The sequence below is a fragment of the Equus przewalskii genome, chromosome 8 (assembly GCF_037783145.1).
Source record: "Equus przewalskii isolate Varuska chromosome 8, EquPr2, whole genome shotgun sequence".
In the NCBI taxonomy this organism is placed as follows: Eukaryota; Metazoa; Chordata; class Mammalia; order Perissodactyla; family Equidae; genus Equus; species Equus przewalskii.
In genome coordinates this window covers 12,083,908-12,100,442 of record NC_091838.1, presented here as the reverse complement: position 1 = coordinate 12,100,442, position 16,535 = coordinate 12,083,908, and positions in this window count along the sequence as shown.

The following is a 16,535-nucleotide window of genomic DNA, read 5'->3' as shown; positions in this document are numbered from 1 at the left end:
TCATGCTGCCTTTGTGGTTGGATGGAAATTCATTGAAGCAGGAATTTCATATGCTGAGCCAAAAACAATATACCTTTACTGTCCTCAGAGCCCAGTGAGTTCAAAAGGTATAAAGTTGAGAATACAATGAGGTATCTATATGGTTACCAGTTGCCAGAGGCAAGGCGAAGTCATTATTTTTGTCAGAGCTTGAATTTCAACTTTGATATCCAGATATTGCATCTTATTTCATGGAGACATTGTAGAACAATAAAGTATTCTGAAAAGAATGAGAACAGTCATTTTCTGTCCTTTAGCCATTTGAAGATACAATTTTATAGGGTTTTCCCTTCTTCACGTAAAATTTTATACTCTAGCCAACCTTTGAACACATAATACCATATGTTCATTGTGTTTTTTACATCTAATGAGAACTATCAGAAAACGTTTTTGTTATAAGATGAACTGTACTTTTTCAATGAGATGTTTTCCTTCCGTTCTTCAAATATATTGTCTATAAACACAAAGCAAAAGACCGAATCTCCAAACAAAGTGCTTACAATGATGGATACCGAAAATGATGTTTTATTTTTGGAGAATCAAAACAAAAGAATGAGTATTGGATCTGTATACGGGAATAAGAAGTCTTCCAAGTCTGTCAGCTTGCCGTGCTCCTGAGGAGCCTAGCGTTGTCTAGCTGTTCAGTCTAACTCTCCATTCTTCTTCACTCTTTTAAAATTTAACCATCATGTGTTTTATTTCCTGAAAGTATTATAGCAGAGTAGAAAAGAGTATAGGTCTAATGAGTACCATATTTAAAGACAGACCTGGGTTTAGATTTCAGTCTCATCATTTAACAGCTCCAGGATGTTAGGCAAGTCACTTAACTCCTTAAATCTCAGTTTAACTATAAAATGGAGACTATACCCACATCTTAGGGTTTTTTTCCTAAGGAGTAAAGAAGATTTTACATTATATATATATATATACATTATGTATAAAATCAATCAATCTATCTATCTGTCCATTGGAAATTGAGTGCCTGACACTTAGTGAATACTCAACAAATGGTAGATTATATTAAGCTTCTGCTCTCAACTATATGACAGGTAATTATAGTGAATATTCCTGATGCTAATGCATTAGAGGAAACTGACTACTCCTACTGCGGGTCCTGAAGAAAGTCCTAAAGTCCTGAGTTTGGGTTTCTTGTCAATAGGTAATAATCATAACTTCTTCTTGTGTAGCATTTTACAGCTGATTATTTTATTACTTATATTCTCCCATTTGAGCATATTTAAAGCATATGGGCTCCCTTGGCACTGGAAGTGAAATCATAGGTTGATGAGGAACATTTCAGTACCTGGTTGTTTATCTCACTTTTTTGACTGATCAGAAAAAGCAAAGCAAGTTTCAGAGGAACAGACCTTACAGAATACTAACAGGTATAAAGAAAAGATTACATACCACATGAGGGACTGCTTGTTATCCAAACAAGACTCATAGGAATGACCTCACTGTGATGAAGCAAATGTCAGGAATGAAGTAAATGATGTAAAGATTAAGAGTAAGTCAATGAATGCTGCATATGGAAGAAAATATGTGGAAACAAATTGAGAACAGATGGCTTTTTTGAAAGCATACCTCTGGGCAGGCTAAGGTTGAAAACAGTGCCTCATCCAGAAATTCAATGGCTGCTTGAGATGGATTAACTAAAAGAAGAATTTCAGTGTTATGATGTAGCCAAGTAATATATTGGCAAATTTTAGGTTGAAGGTAAATGTGAGAGTTAGAGGGAATAGGTCTAAATCTTTTGCTATTGTCTAGAATACTTTACTTGGGCAGTAGAGGCAGTCATATACCTGTTATGAATGAAAATATAGTGTTCATTCAACGAATAGTTATTGAACACCTCAAATTTATTGATATGTTGGCTTTAGTGAGACATGTGCATAGGTAGGATTTAAATATGTTGGGAAATTTCGTAAGGGAGGCAATATTTTCTCTAATTGCTCAGATTTAGAACTAGAGAGGTAGGAGAAAAGATGGTTCGGGAAGCAGAAGTAATCAAAATAGTTTCTGATTACCTGCACAGACCTTTTGCAAGGGAAGATAGCTGAGGGCCGGTATGTACAATGGGGAAAAAGACTCATCACACTAGTTAAGGACAAAAGTGTAAATTTAAAAGAGTGACAGTATGAGATGGAAGAGACAGTGTGAAGGCAAGTCAAAATGATAGCAGGAGAAAGAGAGAAAAGTAAAGAATTTGAGTGCAGGAAGAGGAGGAGAAAGCACACACATGAATAGGTCACACTGTCTCCTACTCTATAAGATGGATGTAAAGAGCTCCAGCCTAAAGTTTTCTAGTCCTGACTGTTTGCCTAATGGCAAAAAGTCCAAGGAAGTGGGGCATTTCCCTCTCCCTTCACAAGGACTGTGTATATGAAAGGCTAAATGAAGCATGAAACTCTAAACTTAGAAAACCTGGTCTTTGCATGAAGGGAATTTGCAGATACAGAACAAAACTGGAAGGAAAAAAATAATAGGAAGTATAGTGACAGAGATTAAATGAAAAGAAAACAAATGAGCCAGAAGATGACTAGTTGACAAGAACTTTGACATCAAATGTAGACTGGTGTGTCGCGGTCATTGATGTTGATGTTCCGTGATGGTCCCCACTTATATGGTATTCGTTTATTTTCCCAGGGATTTTCAAAAAGTAAAGGTAAGTTGTTCAAAGAGAAAAGGTAAGTGACTGTAGGAAATCAGATGAGGTACTATGAAGCCGACTTTGTGCTAAAGGGATTGGATTGAAGTACTTCCTCTTTTTCCTCAAGGCACGGTTCTTGGCATATATTTTCTCTATTTTTCAAATTATAAAAAGGTGAGTGGTATCTTTAATGTAAATAAGAATTCATATAAAAGGAAATCATTATGGACAATTAAAATTTCTTATCTCAGGGGCTGGCCCAGTGGTGTGGTGGTTAAGTTTGCACGATCCACTTCAGTGGCCTGGGGTTCGCAGTCTCCAGGTGCAGACCCACACACTGTTTGTCAAGCCATGATGTGGCAGCATCCCACATACAAAATAGAGGAAGACTGACACTGATGTTAGCTCAGCAACAATATTCCTCAAGCAAAAAGAGGAAGATTGGCAACAGATGTTAGCTCAGGGCCAATCTTCCTCATACACACACACAAAAAATTCTTATGTTAAAGTGAAAATCTACCTTAACATTAACTGTAGGGCTATTCAGAGGGTAGATGTTTATCTGTATTTGTTAAGAAAACAATGATGAGGTAGAGTCTAAGATAAAAAATGAGACAAATCGTTTGAAAACATGTATAAGGTAGTAGCAAATAACACTAACGCAAACTCCACTTGAACAGAGAATGTATCATTTGCAAAGCGTTTGCTTTTTTCCCCCCAGTTATTGATAATGGGAACATAAATAAGAGAGGTTACATATAATAGATGAATTCTGTTTACCTTGACAGACTTCTGCGATTAATCAGATGGTGAAATCATGTAAGAGTACACTTTGAAATGAGAAAGATTAAGCTCTTCTAAAAGGAACCAATTTGGTGTGAATAAAATTCTATTCCATATTAGCCTAAAGACAATTTATCTAGCTAGATCCAGGAGTTCAAGTGATTACGTGAACATATGAAGAGACAAGACATAATTCAAAAGCAAGAAAAATAACTCCTAATAAAAACAGACTCACAGACAAACGGATGATAGTTAACTGACTTGTACTTTAAAATAACTATTCTTACTATGTCCAAGGAAATAAAATACAAAGTTGGAAATTTCAGCAAAAGACTGAAAAGCATTGAAAAAAAAACTAATGAAAACTCCAGAATGAAAAATATTCAATAGCTGAAATTAAAACCTCATAGGATGGTGTAACAGCATATTAGAGCATCAGAGGATAGATCAGAAGAAAAAGTTTACATTGAAGTGGAGATAAAAAAAAGTTGGAAAACATAAAAAAGAGCATTAGATACAAAAGGGATACTGAGAAAAATTTTATGGACATGAAATGGAAATTGCAGAAGTTAAAATGAGAGAAAAAAATGAGTAGATGTAATATTTGAAGAGGTAGTGAATGAGGCTTTTCCAAAACTAATTAAAAAAACACCAAGCTACAAATTTAAGAGTTAGGAAGCTGCCTCAAGATAGTGAAACCAATAAACAAATTACACCTAGGCACAACTAAATGTCTAAAAATATAAAAAAACTTTAAAAGCAGACATTGGAAAAGATGGACTACCTTCAAAGGAGCAAGAATAAGCCTAGGAGCTGACTTCAACAGAAAAAATGGAAGCCAGAAAACAATGGAATATCTTCAAAGCACTGAAAGAAAATAACTGCCAACCCAGAATTCTATACCCAGCAAAAATATCCTTAAACAAGTGAAATAAAGCCATTTCCAGACAAACAAAGCTCAGAGAATCTCTTAGCAACATACCCACTCTAAAGAAAATACTTAAGGGTATTATCTAGACAGAAGAGAAATAGATGAAAGCTCAGAGATAGTGAAAAGAAAGAAGAGTAACAGAAAAGGTAGATATATAGGTAAATCTGAATAGATATTGGCAGTATAAAACTATAATAATATCTTGTGGGGCTTAAAATATATATTGAATTAGAATGAACAAAAATAATAGCAAATAATCTAAAAGAGGAGCAAATGGAATAATGTACAGTGAGAAAACTACTAATTTATCTTAGTCAAGAGTGGATGCTGTAATCTCTGCAGTGCTGCCAATAGAACTTTAATTTAAATTTAAATAGTCACATGCGGCTAGTGCCTGTTATTTGACAGGGCAATTTTAGAGTAATAATACACACACACATGTAAAGGAGAGTAAATTAACTACCAAGCTAATAGAAAATATATTAAAATAATTAAATGACAAGAAAACAATTATAAAGTATTATATATAAAATAATAAGTTATAAGGCAAGAGACAAAGGAAAAGGATGGACAAATATAAACAAATAGGAGGATGGTATATGTAAAACAAAATATACCAGTAATTACACTAAATACAAATTAAAGACAAAGACTGTCAGCCTGGATTTAAAAATTATACATAAGCGTAGTTGCACGCCATTAAACATAAGAACACAGAGAAGTTTTAAAGAAAGAGGATAGAAAAAATATCGATTCTGCAAAGATTAACTAAAAAAAAGCTGACAGATCTAAATTAATACCAGATAAGTAGACTTCAAGCCAAAAATATTATCAGAGATAATGAAAAGCATTTTGTAATGATAAAATATTTACTCCACTAGGAAGATATAGAAATTCTATATTTGTATGCACCTAGTAACATAGCTTCAAAATATACATAGCAAAAGCTGACAGAGCTAAAAAGAGTAGACGAGTCGACCATCATAGCAGCTGAGTTTAACATATCTCTTTCATTAACTGATAGAACAGAAAAATTGGCCAGACTTGAAAAATTTAAACAGCAAAGACTGATTATTTAATTATGTCTTATGATGGAACTAACTTCGAAATCTTTTTCCTCTTCCATGTTCCCACAGGGTGAATTTTAAGAGGCATTTCTCATTTGTGACTATGAGATAGAATTGGTTCTTAGGCCATCCTTATCAACCCTGAGAGCTGATAAGGGTGCTGCAGCTAAATTTTTTATAGTTGTTTGGTTTTTATTCAAAGTACTTTTTACAAAATTCCCACATCTGTGATGGTGATCTTCCTTCTGTAGATTAGAAAATGTCAGCTTGGATAGACTAAATTACTATCAGTTCCACAAATGATAAGCATTTGTGGTAATGTTAAGATATGACTTTTAACTCTAAATCTTCTGTCCTTCCCACCAAGAAATTTTATAAAAGATGGCTTGTTAAGCACCTTTAATTAAGAACCCTCTGTGTTCAACAAGCATCCGTTACTCTCCATTGATCACCTGCTCCATGTCCTCTCTTGGAGGGCTGCTGTATAATAGAATGAAACGGACATGGAATCTGAAGACCAGGGTCTGGAAATAAGCTGATTGGTATCGTCAAGACGCATGAATCTCCGTGATTCTTAGTTTCCTCATTTCTAAAGTGGGGTCTGATATTGCCTACCTTATATAGAGTTCTTAAGAGACTTAAGGAAACAATGTACGCATTTCCCAGATTATACAAGGGGATAGTAAGAATAGCACCACAAGTCAACATTTCTCTGGCTCTACCCTGACTTGCTCTGTGAGAATCCTGGGATCTTCAATTCTGGATGCCACCAGTGATATCTTGGACTCTTTGCAACTTAGTCCTGTTAAAAAATAGTAGTAAGTACCATCAAAAGGAAGTAAACTGGGCACGGATATAAAATAACATAAATAAAATAACAAAAAGTTACTGATATCAAAATAATTTGTGAATTCTAAAGAACAGTGCTAAAAAATATTGAGTTCCTCTTTAGTGTCTGGATACTAGGAGGATACAAAGATAAATAATATCTGGGTCCTGCTGCAAGAATATTATTATAATGTCATTCTATTTTCCTAGGGCTTGAGGTATGATATGAAATAAACTTTTGAAGCAGTAATATCTGAGACAGTGATAATCTATAATTCAGTGTGTGAGCTGAATTTAGTTTTATGCTTTAATTAGAGGGCTACACTAGGTTAATGCTTCACAAACATTATTGTACATATGAACCCTCTGGGGATCTTGTTAAAATGCAGATCCTGATTCAGCAGGTCTGGGGTAGGGCCTGAGAGTCTGCATTGCTCACCAGTGCTCAGATGATGCCAATGCTTCTGGTCCAAGGACCACACTCTACAAAGTAAGACCTTACATATCTTCTAAAGAAAAGAATTTGTTTTGGTAATGGTTCTATTTATTCGGGTTAGGATGCCTCATCACAAACTGTAATGTGAAGTGAAAAAGGAATTTGTTAAAAGGGTATCAGACAGTCCACAGCATTGATGGAGATGTTGGGGAACCATGTTCAAGAAAGTGGGCAGGATAAAAGAGAAGGCATGGCCAGCATGATCTCAGGAACAGTCTGCTCAGGACTAGATCACTAGCACTACCTCTGCTAGACCCTACCCTCAGCAGTGTTGAATTCTCAGCTGCCATAAACGCAGCAAATAATCTTTAACTGGTTTTGAACCTTTATTTCGTTTCCTGAACAGGTTCGACGTCGTAGGCTTGAGATGCTGATTCACTATGCTGAAGTACAGTCCTTCCTCGAACTGCTGGAACCGCCCTCCCTTCAAGGTACGGTCCTGCTTCCCATCTGTCTCAGAATTCCCATAAATGGCAGGGGTATTTGGATGTTGGTATTGGACAGCCCAAAATGGAAAGCGTCATTAGACTCTCAAATCTCAGAGAGTGGGGAGCAAGAAGAGAACATGCAGTTCAAATGTATCCTTTTCATAAATGAATAACGTAATTTCCAGAGATGGTATGAAACTTGCTCAAGTTCTTGTATAAAGTTAGTGGGGAGAAGTTAGATTAGGATTTTCAAATTATTTCCAATCCCACCCTGCCCCATCTCCTGGATCCCTTGGGAATTTTCCTATGTTGGCTTAAGTCATACCTTTCATAGATGTTTAAGAGAAAAGATAAATAGATTGTAGATTTCAAAATGTGGATCCCGTTGAATAAACAGAGTTAGTTTGTGTTACATAAAAGATTGATAAGCTGTGACAATAAAAAGTAATGAAACAGGATTTATTTAAGAACAGAAATTAGGCATCTAAGTGCATTTATCAAGAAGCTGGAAGAGATAAATAGATAAAGGGAAAGAAGTCTCTGTTACATTGAATAGGTAAAGTGCTTCAAATAAATTCACCTTTAATGAGGTACAGAAGAAATTCTGACTTAAAAACTTGACAAAAAATCAGAGGGAAAATATTTTATAGTGTTTCTTTAAGAACTGTCAACGGATTTCTTTTAGAGGTACATAAACATACACTCACACACAACTATTTCCTTCATGGCTGGGTCTTAGAGATTCCAAGTTATTTTTGGTGCCAGATTTTAACCCAGAGGAAGTTTTACGGCTGAGTTAAAACCCCCTGAAAGCAAAGTTACAATGGAAATGCTGACAGCGTTCGTGCCATGGCAACATTTGCGAGTGTAGTGTTATTAAAACAATAAACAGCTTTTGTTCAAGTGCAAGTGAATGTAAAAACAGCAAAAAAGGGCCCCTTCCTGTGTCTAATTCCTAATCTCTCTCTGTTATTTCCTTGCTGGGGCTCCGGTCCTGAGCTTGCTGGGTTGCACATGCAATTATCGGTCTGAAATCAACCCTCGCACCCCAGGTCCTCATAAAAAGGCCAACGGAACAGCAGGAGAGGGAGCTCACCTCTGCGCTTGTTAAAAAGGATACCGAGGGCATTGAGTATATTTATAACTGGCACCAGAATCCAGATTCTAATTTCCTAATTGACTTTGTATGTACTCCTGTGCCAGATGATTATCTAACAGATTATAAGTGTTTCCTCCTTTATCGCCAAACAACGCATCAAGGTCTAAATAATACCGCATGTGGTGCACACTATGCATGAGCAGTGGGCAGATGGAAGAAAACAGCAAGGCCGGAAGGCTCACCTCCTAACACCACGCAGTCAGCAGACTGGGCGGAGCTGGTTAATGCTTTTCACGTTTGAAGTTTACAAAGAGAGTCTCAGTGACCCCAGGAGGCGTGGGGCTGAGGGGAAAATAAGAGTGCTCTACCCGCCCCCCATTTCTCTCCAAAGTGGTTCTGTGCATCGTGTTTGCAAAAATGACGCAAATCCAGCAGGAGGGTGAGGATCATCCAAGAAACACTTTTCAAAGAATGAACACAAGGAATCAATGTCAACGAAGCCAAACTAAAATCTGAAGGAGATCAGATCAAATATGATGAAACTCCCCCCAAATGACATTAAAAAGAACCTTTGCCTCTATGGAAAGGTACTGAACATAGCAAAAGGGAATGTGATGTTTGAAAAGTAAGGGTAAACTGGAAGCGAAAGGGCAGTGGACCCGTGAGAAATTTTCCATTGCCCAGAGAACTGCCTGAACACACCAGAACAAATGAGCCCAAATTTGCTCTACTAATTAAATTATATTGGAGGCTCTGTGCTCACGTCTTCTGGCTCCCAAGTCCTATCAGTTTAGCCTTCTTAAGCCAGACTGAAGATTAGAATCACGTGGGGGTGAGCAGGGGGCGCTTAAAAATCACACACCCCCAGTAACAATTAAATGAGATTTTCTGGGGACCAGGGGTGAGATGCACATCGGGATTTTTTAGAGCTCTCAGGTGATTGAGAGGACAGCTGAGGCTGTGGACCACTGACTCAGAGGGACTGAGCAGCCCCAGAAATATTGACCTTCAGCTGAGGAAAAACTATAGATGTTTGCAGCAGGACATTTCCTTTAGACAATTTATTGGGCCCCTTTGTTACCAGCATTCGTAATTTGGTTCTATGGCTTGTAGCCCAATTGGTAGAATGTCTATAACAGATGTTTGAATGACATAAACAAATGCAAGCTTCCAACACTTCCGTTTAACAAGTAACAGCAGGATCTTGTTTAAATAATGATCAGTGCTGATCAAATTTAATCCCCCTAAAATGGCCATTTTTTCCCCTCTTCTATAAACTAGCCAACCAGATGCACAAAGCCACATTGTAGCGACAGCAAGTTGGTGGCCGGATTTACCCAGCAGTCAGTGGAATTGCTATAGGCTCCATCTCACTTAGTTCTTAAGACTGAAATTATGGAAGGTGTTTGGTTATCTAGCCATGTGAAGTGTTGTTCTGAATCAATCAATTCTGTCTTCATCAGCTATTCTCAGGGCCAAATGCTGAAGAGAGTGGATAACAGTTGGAACGTGGAAAGGCCAAAGTGAAGCCCAACTGGGACTGAGCAAAGCCTGTGGAAATAGGCCTTTTCCTCATGTGCTTTTCGTGTTTCATGTTTCAGTGACATTTTCATGATCATAAACCATTACTTCGGGCAAAGAGTTGTGTCTAAGAGGCCAATGTATTGCATTTATATCAACAGGCTGGTTTTCTGATTCCTTTATAGGAATATCCGCTACTCCTTGCTAATACACATGCAGGAGAAGCATGTGCGGTGGCTGCTCTGAGCCAGCGGTTGGCAGCCGTGGCTGCACCCTTGATGTGTGGGGTCCTTCAGCAATTCTTGGAAGAATCTGTTGCAGAACCAAGAGCTCTTGAGTGTTGGTCACTGTCCACCTGCAACTGAACCACTACACACTGGTCAGCATATGCCAACATCTAGCAAAGGAGTCGCCCATTCTTGGTGCTCCAGTCTAGACACTGGGCTAATGAAGCAGGATACACAAGACTTGTAGTTTTCATTCTTCTTGGAGACATCTTGTAAAACCAAATAGACAACTTCCACCTCTCCTCTCCCTTCAATCCTTTTGGGAACAATCCCTTTAGTAAGCAGTTTCTTTGGGAGGAGAATTTTTAAAGAAAGCAAAAGTCACGGCTTATTCTTAATCTTTGAAGAGTGATTTAAGTGACGTGATGGCTGTGACAAGTCCATGTTTATTACTATTTATTGTTCACAAGGAATTTTTATATATGTCATCTCATTTATTTCTTACAACTTCCTTGTGAAATTTTGGGAGCAGATATTGCTAGCCCTTCCAGACAGAGAAACCAAGACGTTGATATAAAGTGCTTGTCTCAGCAGTCAAGTGTACTTTTAAATGTGTTTTACCAATTTTATGGGATTTTGTTGTTTTTACAATGGTAAGGGGCTAGCCATTAGGGATATCAGAACACACTAGTTTGAGCAAAAAGAACCCTGGGTAAAATGTGATGTCCTGACATTTGCATTTTTTTTTTTTTTGAGGAAGATTAGCCCTGAGCTAACATCTGCTGCCAATCCTCTTCTTTTTGCTGAGGAAGATTGGCCCTGAGCTAACATCTGTGCCCATCTTCCTCTATTTTATATGTGGGATGCCTGCCACAGCATGGTTTGAGAAGCAGTGCATAGGTCTGCACCTGGGATCCAAAATGGCGAGCCCCTGGCCACCAAAGTGGAACATGTGAACTTAACCACTGCGCCACCAGGCCGGTTCCTGAATTCTTTTTAAAGTAATTTTTTGAAGTTGAATTGGGATTCCCTGTTCAGAAGCCCAACTGTAGCCCCATGGCTAGTGCTATGGCCTATTTATGTTCTGCAATTTCATGGTCCCAGGCAGCCTCAGTCTCCAAAGGTGTTACAGTTACAGACTTCCTGCCTCTTTCCAAAAGCCACCCATTAGTTTCGGTAAACATTCACCTCAGCAGCCCAATGCACCTAGGGGTCTTAAGTGGCTTCGCTCTCTTAAGCAAAGGGAAAGCCTGGATGGTGACAAGACAGCAAGTATTACAGTGACTTGTGAGTGGGTAGGGACCAGTGGCTGGTGGCTTTTCCCAAGAGCATGCAGTCAATCAGATCGCAGTGAAAGCAGCAGGAAAGAAACACTAATAGCGGTGGAGAGGAAAAGTTGAGGCGAGAGGTTCTGAGAGGGTTTTCTGGCTTGTCTCCAGGCTCTCAATATGTGCAGGTACAAGAGCTCATCCAGGGACCAAATATCCTCTGTTCATCAGAAAAGATGCACGCACGGTCTGCCTTAGAAGGAAGAAAATCATCTGCAAAGCAATTCTAGGAAAAAGTGGGATGTCGACAGCAGTGGGTCCACAGTTTCCACGACTGGAAGTAAGGTCAGAGGTCAGGACTGTTCAGATCTCCTCGGGCTTTGATTGTAGCTGTCCACTTTAACTTATTTTGAATTTATTTATTTTAAAACATTTCAAATAAATTGAATTGCCCTCAGAGTTCTAGAAAAAGGGAGAAAAACACATTTTCCTACTAGCTGGGAAATTATGTACAATGTGTTGTTGGAGGTGATATGCTAGCAATCCATAAACATAATATTTTTGGTAATTATGATAAAAATAGAGGATGATGAACATACTTTATGGGAAGTAATCATTTTTATCATCTTCATGATAATAATGTAAAAAGAATTTACTTTTAGGAGTTCTCAGCTTCCCATATCTTTTATTTATTATGGTACTTTAAATTTTTTCTTCTATTTCTTCTATGCCAACGTCCTATTTAAGTAAGAGGGAGATGACTGAACATTAGAGGTAGTAGGGGTATAATAATTTAATTTAGTTGAAACTCCTATGTTTCAGAGAACAAACTAAGGGTCAGAGAAGTTACATGATTTCCCCAAATTCACACATCTAGTTGGAGGTCAGGACTAAAACCAAGGAAAATATGCAGTAGACTCTTATTCCTGCTTTTTCCTGAGTCTTTCCAAATAAACTTGTTGAGTGGAGACCATTCATAAAGCAGGTAAAAAAGAAGACAGAAAAGGAAGTTTCAAGTACAGGATTCTCTCAAAATGCCAAAGCCATTCAAAATCAGCAATGGCCACCTTTGGCTGACCTTGGTCTTCTCCAAATTTTCCTTTGACAACTTTTATGATCCTGGCTGCTATCTCTCTCTCTCTTATTTTGAGCAACGTAATTTTCAATTTATAAATTTATGGAGTACCAATATTTAATCACTCACTCTTTTCAAGTAAAAATAAAACAGGAAATTTAGGGATTTAAGAATTCTATTTACTTGTGTCCCCACTTTGCTGTAAAACTTCAATTTTATTCACTGTCGTATTCCTAGTGCTTGTGTAGTAAATGCTCAATAAATACCGTGCACTTTGCAGGCCTTGAAAGCCAGTAAATACTTTGGCATGCATTTAAAATATCTGACCACATAAAATGTTTTTCGGATCTAGGATAAATATATTTTTAAGAATCTCCTGAGCCAGCTCTGATTGCCTAGTGGTTAAAGTTCAGCATGCTCCACTTTGGCGGCCTGGGTTCAATTTCAAGGCATGGAACCACACCACTCATCTGTCAGTAGCCATGCTGTGGCAGCAGCTCACATAGAAGAACTAGAAGGACTTACAACTAGCGTATACAACTACGTACTGGGGCTTTGGGGAGGGAAAAATGAGAAAGAGGGGAAGATTGTCAACAGATGTTAGCTCAGGGCAAATCTTTTCAGCAAAAAAAAAGAGAAAAATTTGAAGTTTAAGAATCTCCCTAAAAAGGCTAGCAAAAGCATTTTCCTTTCTACATCAGTATTTACAATTTGAGAACAATTTTTCTAGTAGTAAAAAAAATGTTCACTCATAGGCATGTTTCACCTAGGACAGAGTTGTGTTTTTGCAATCATTCAGTAAACTCTCATTGGTTATGTTCTACAAAGTGATTTTACATGCAATCTCATTTAACTTTTATAAAATCCCTATGAAACAGGTGAGTCTGGTATTATCGTCAACATCTTTAGTTTATGTAGGTGGGAGGTGCAGTGACTTAGACCATTTCCTGCCAAGGAGGATTCTAAAAAAAACAAAAAAATTCTGAAGCCATTGAGAATACAGATATAAATCTTCTGATTCCAAATTCCATATACTTCCCCAAATCCCATTCTTCTTCCCGGACAGAAACTATGGTTTTGGCAAATTACTCATAAGTTGCCCTTTAAAAATACATTGGTTTCCCCATTTCGAATGCATTGGAAATCATGGTCCTGCTTTGGTGCAGGTTACAGTTACCGTGAGGTCGCTCAACAGAGAATGTCAAGTTGGTAGTGGCTTCTTGGGGGTTTTTCCCTTCCCTGTGCACTCTCCTCTTTAATGTGAAATTTGGTGTCCTCTGTTATATGACTTGACATCAAATCTACTCTTCCAAAATTTTATAATCCTAAAAATTTCCATATAGCAACAAGCTATAACTAGTCTTGGGAAAACTGTATTATAACCAAATGCTGAGATGACAGTAGAATCTGGATGGTTCCTTTGAGTTTACAGTAGTAAGATTGCAAGTCAATTCAACAAACAGTTTTTGAGTACTGTCTATGATTAAAGTAGACCATGTGTTTACAAGCATAAGTTAGTCACATTCCATCTCTTTGGGAAACATGTGGTTTCGTGGAAGAGACTGACCTAAACAATTAACTGTGCAATGTGATACCTGCTAAACAATCAATATAACCAAACTACTATGGGGTACAGAGGCAGGATTAATTTTGCTTGACCAGGTCAGGGTAATTTTAAACAAATTGTGACACATAATCTGGCCTTTAAAAGATGAATTGAATTTTGTCAAGCAAAAACCATCATTCTAGGTGAAGAATATGGTATGAGCAAAGACCCAGTGGCATAATAATGCAAGGCTTTTTAAGGAAATGGTAGAAAGCTGTTGTAGTTAGATTATAAACCTCTTAGGAGGAAATGATGGGAAATGAACATAGAAAACATATTGGACCAGAGTTCTGAGTCCTTGATTATCAGATCCTATTTGTGTTCACGGCTCTTTTAGATGGGAAATCTGGTGGGCAGATGTAGATGGTAGGACTTAAGCGTCTCAAACAGTGATTACAAACTGAGGTCCCAGGCTTGTGGACTGTGCGTGATTAAGATGCACCCATGGCATGCTGATAATGTGATTTTAACAGACTTTTAAGGACCATGTGGATCCTTACTACGTCATATATAATAGATATAACAAAATGAATGACCTGCTGCAGGGCTTCTTGACTCGAACACGTGTGCGAATCACCTGGGAGCTTGGTAAAACGCAGATTCTGATTCAGTAAGTCTGGGGTTGGGGCCTGAGGCTCTGCATTTCTAGTAAGTTCCCAAGATCAGCTTCTGGTCCACAGACTGTGCTTTGAGTAGCAAGGACCTCTTGCACTGAACAAGGGCCCAGGCTTTTGTAAGTCTGCATTTGAGCCCTACTGTTTTTTAGATTTTCCCGATACAGGGAAATTATTTCCCATGCTGAATATCTTGGCTTTCAGACAATTGCCGTTTTAAGAACGCTAACATTAATACAAAAATCTTTCTTAACCTCAGATGATTATGGAAATTAATTCTACGATGATCTTCCAGCAAATGTTTATAAAACACTAGACTAAACGTAAGACAAGTGCTATCATTTAAAATAAGATGTTTTCCTTGGAAGTAACTTTTCAGACACTGAAACAATGAAGGGACTTTGTAAGAGAGTCAGAAAATAGACACTTTCACTCTAAGAGATTTAGATTTTGCCTAGGAAACCAGACTTTTAATTTTATAATGGCTTTTGTGTCGTTATTGAAAAAAGGTATGGAATGTTTCAATCTGATAACATCACTTCAGTCTCTATAAACACCTCAGCTTCTCTCATATCACCAGCCAGCTGATGTCCTCATATTCCCTGGACATTTCCGACTTACGTTCCTTAAATTAGTTACAGGACAATGATTGGTTTACTTCTCTTCATCACCATTAAGCTTTGCTGTCTGCTTTCTGCTCTTTTAAAAGGAGTACACAATATTCCTCTGTGGACTGAATTACTCAGAAGGATTGGGATTTTCAGAAATTTAAAAACAATTGAAGAGTTTTGTATCTGAAAAATATTTCTGGAAAAAAGATTCTCCATTGATCTCACGAGAACAAGTTAATTCTATCTTTAAAACATTTCTCACCACAGGATATCTGCTGGAGAAGATAGTTCACTTTTGATTCTAATCATTGAGCTAAGAATTTAAGGCCAGATCATTTTGTTGTTGTAATGTTGAGATTAATGTCTGCTTTTAAGAAACCTGTTATTTGTTTGTTACCTCCTGCTAATGGGTACTCAAAGACCAAAAAAAACAAAAACCCAAAACAAAACCAAAAAGCTTTTATGTCACTGAGAATTAGATCCTTAAGGGAAATTTGAACAAAAGACTGATAATTTCTTTTAAAGAAAACTGTGTGTGTGTGTGTGTGTGTGTGTGTATGAAAAGAGAGACTGGACAGAGTTTGTATGATTAAGATAGCAAGTACGAGATTACTTGGGGGTCAAGTAATCATATATACAAGTCTTTCACAAACTGGAGAAAATAAAAGTTTTCACTTTTTACTTGAGGAACACATCCTATGTGTCCCAAGTACTTTATTATGGGTGAAGATCAGTCAGGAAATAGAACAACTCCAAGATTTTTAACAACAAGAAACATGGAAAGAAATCGTCTCTAACCATAGAACACTTATTCCCATTTCCAGTATCTTGATATTTCAGGATATTGACAGATTTCATAAGGAGTTTTGAGATGTTAGATATTTTAAAATGAACTCCTAAAACTGTCCATGAGTGAGTCATTAAATTCTAGCTACACAGGATAAAAACCACAAACATATATTAAGTTTTCATGAGGAAAAACAGTGTATGGTCAAGTAAGGCATGGTTGACAAATCAGAAAATTAAAACTAGATTCCAAGTTTGCCACTAACTAAACGACCAACTACCTCCTTCCCTACCCACCTACGTATGTATTGAAGTAAACTTGGTTAAGTTATTCAACTTCTGTGAGCTTCAATTCCTCATATTTAATATGGGAGTGACACGACTTGCCCTACCTTCTTCCTAGTTATTGAGACCACACTAGACCAGGAATGTGAAAATGCTTTGAGGATGTTGATATGCTACAGAAAAACAAGGTAAGACACACTGTTTGTTCTACTATTGTGCAA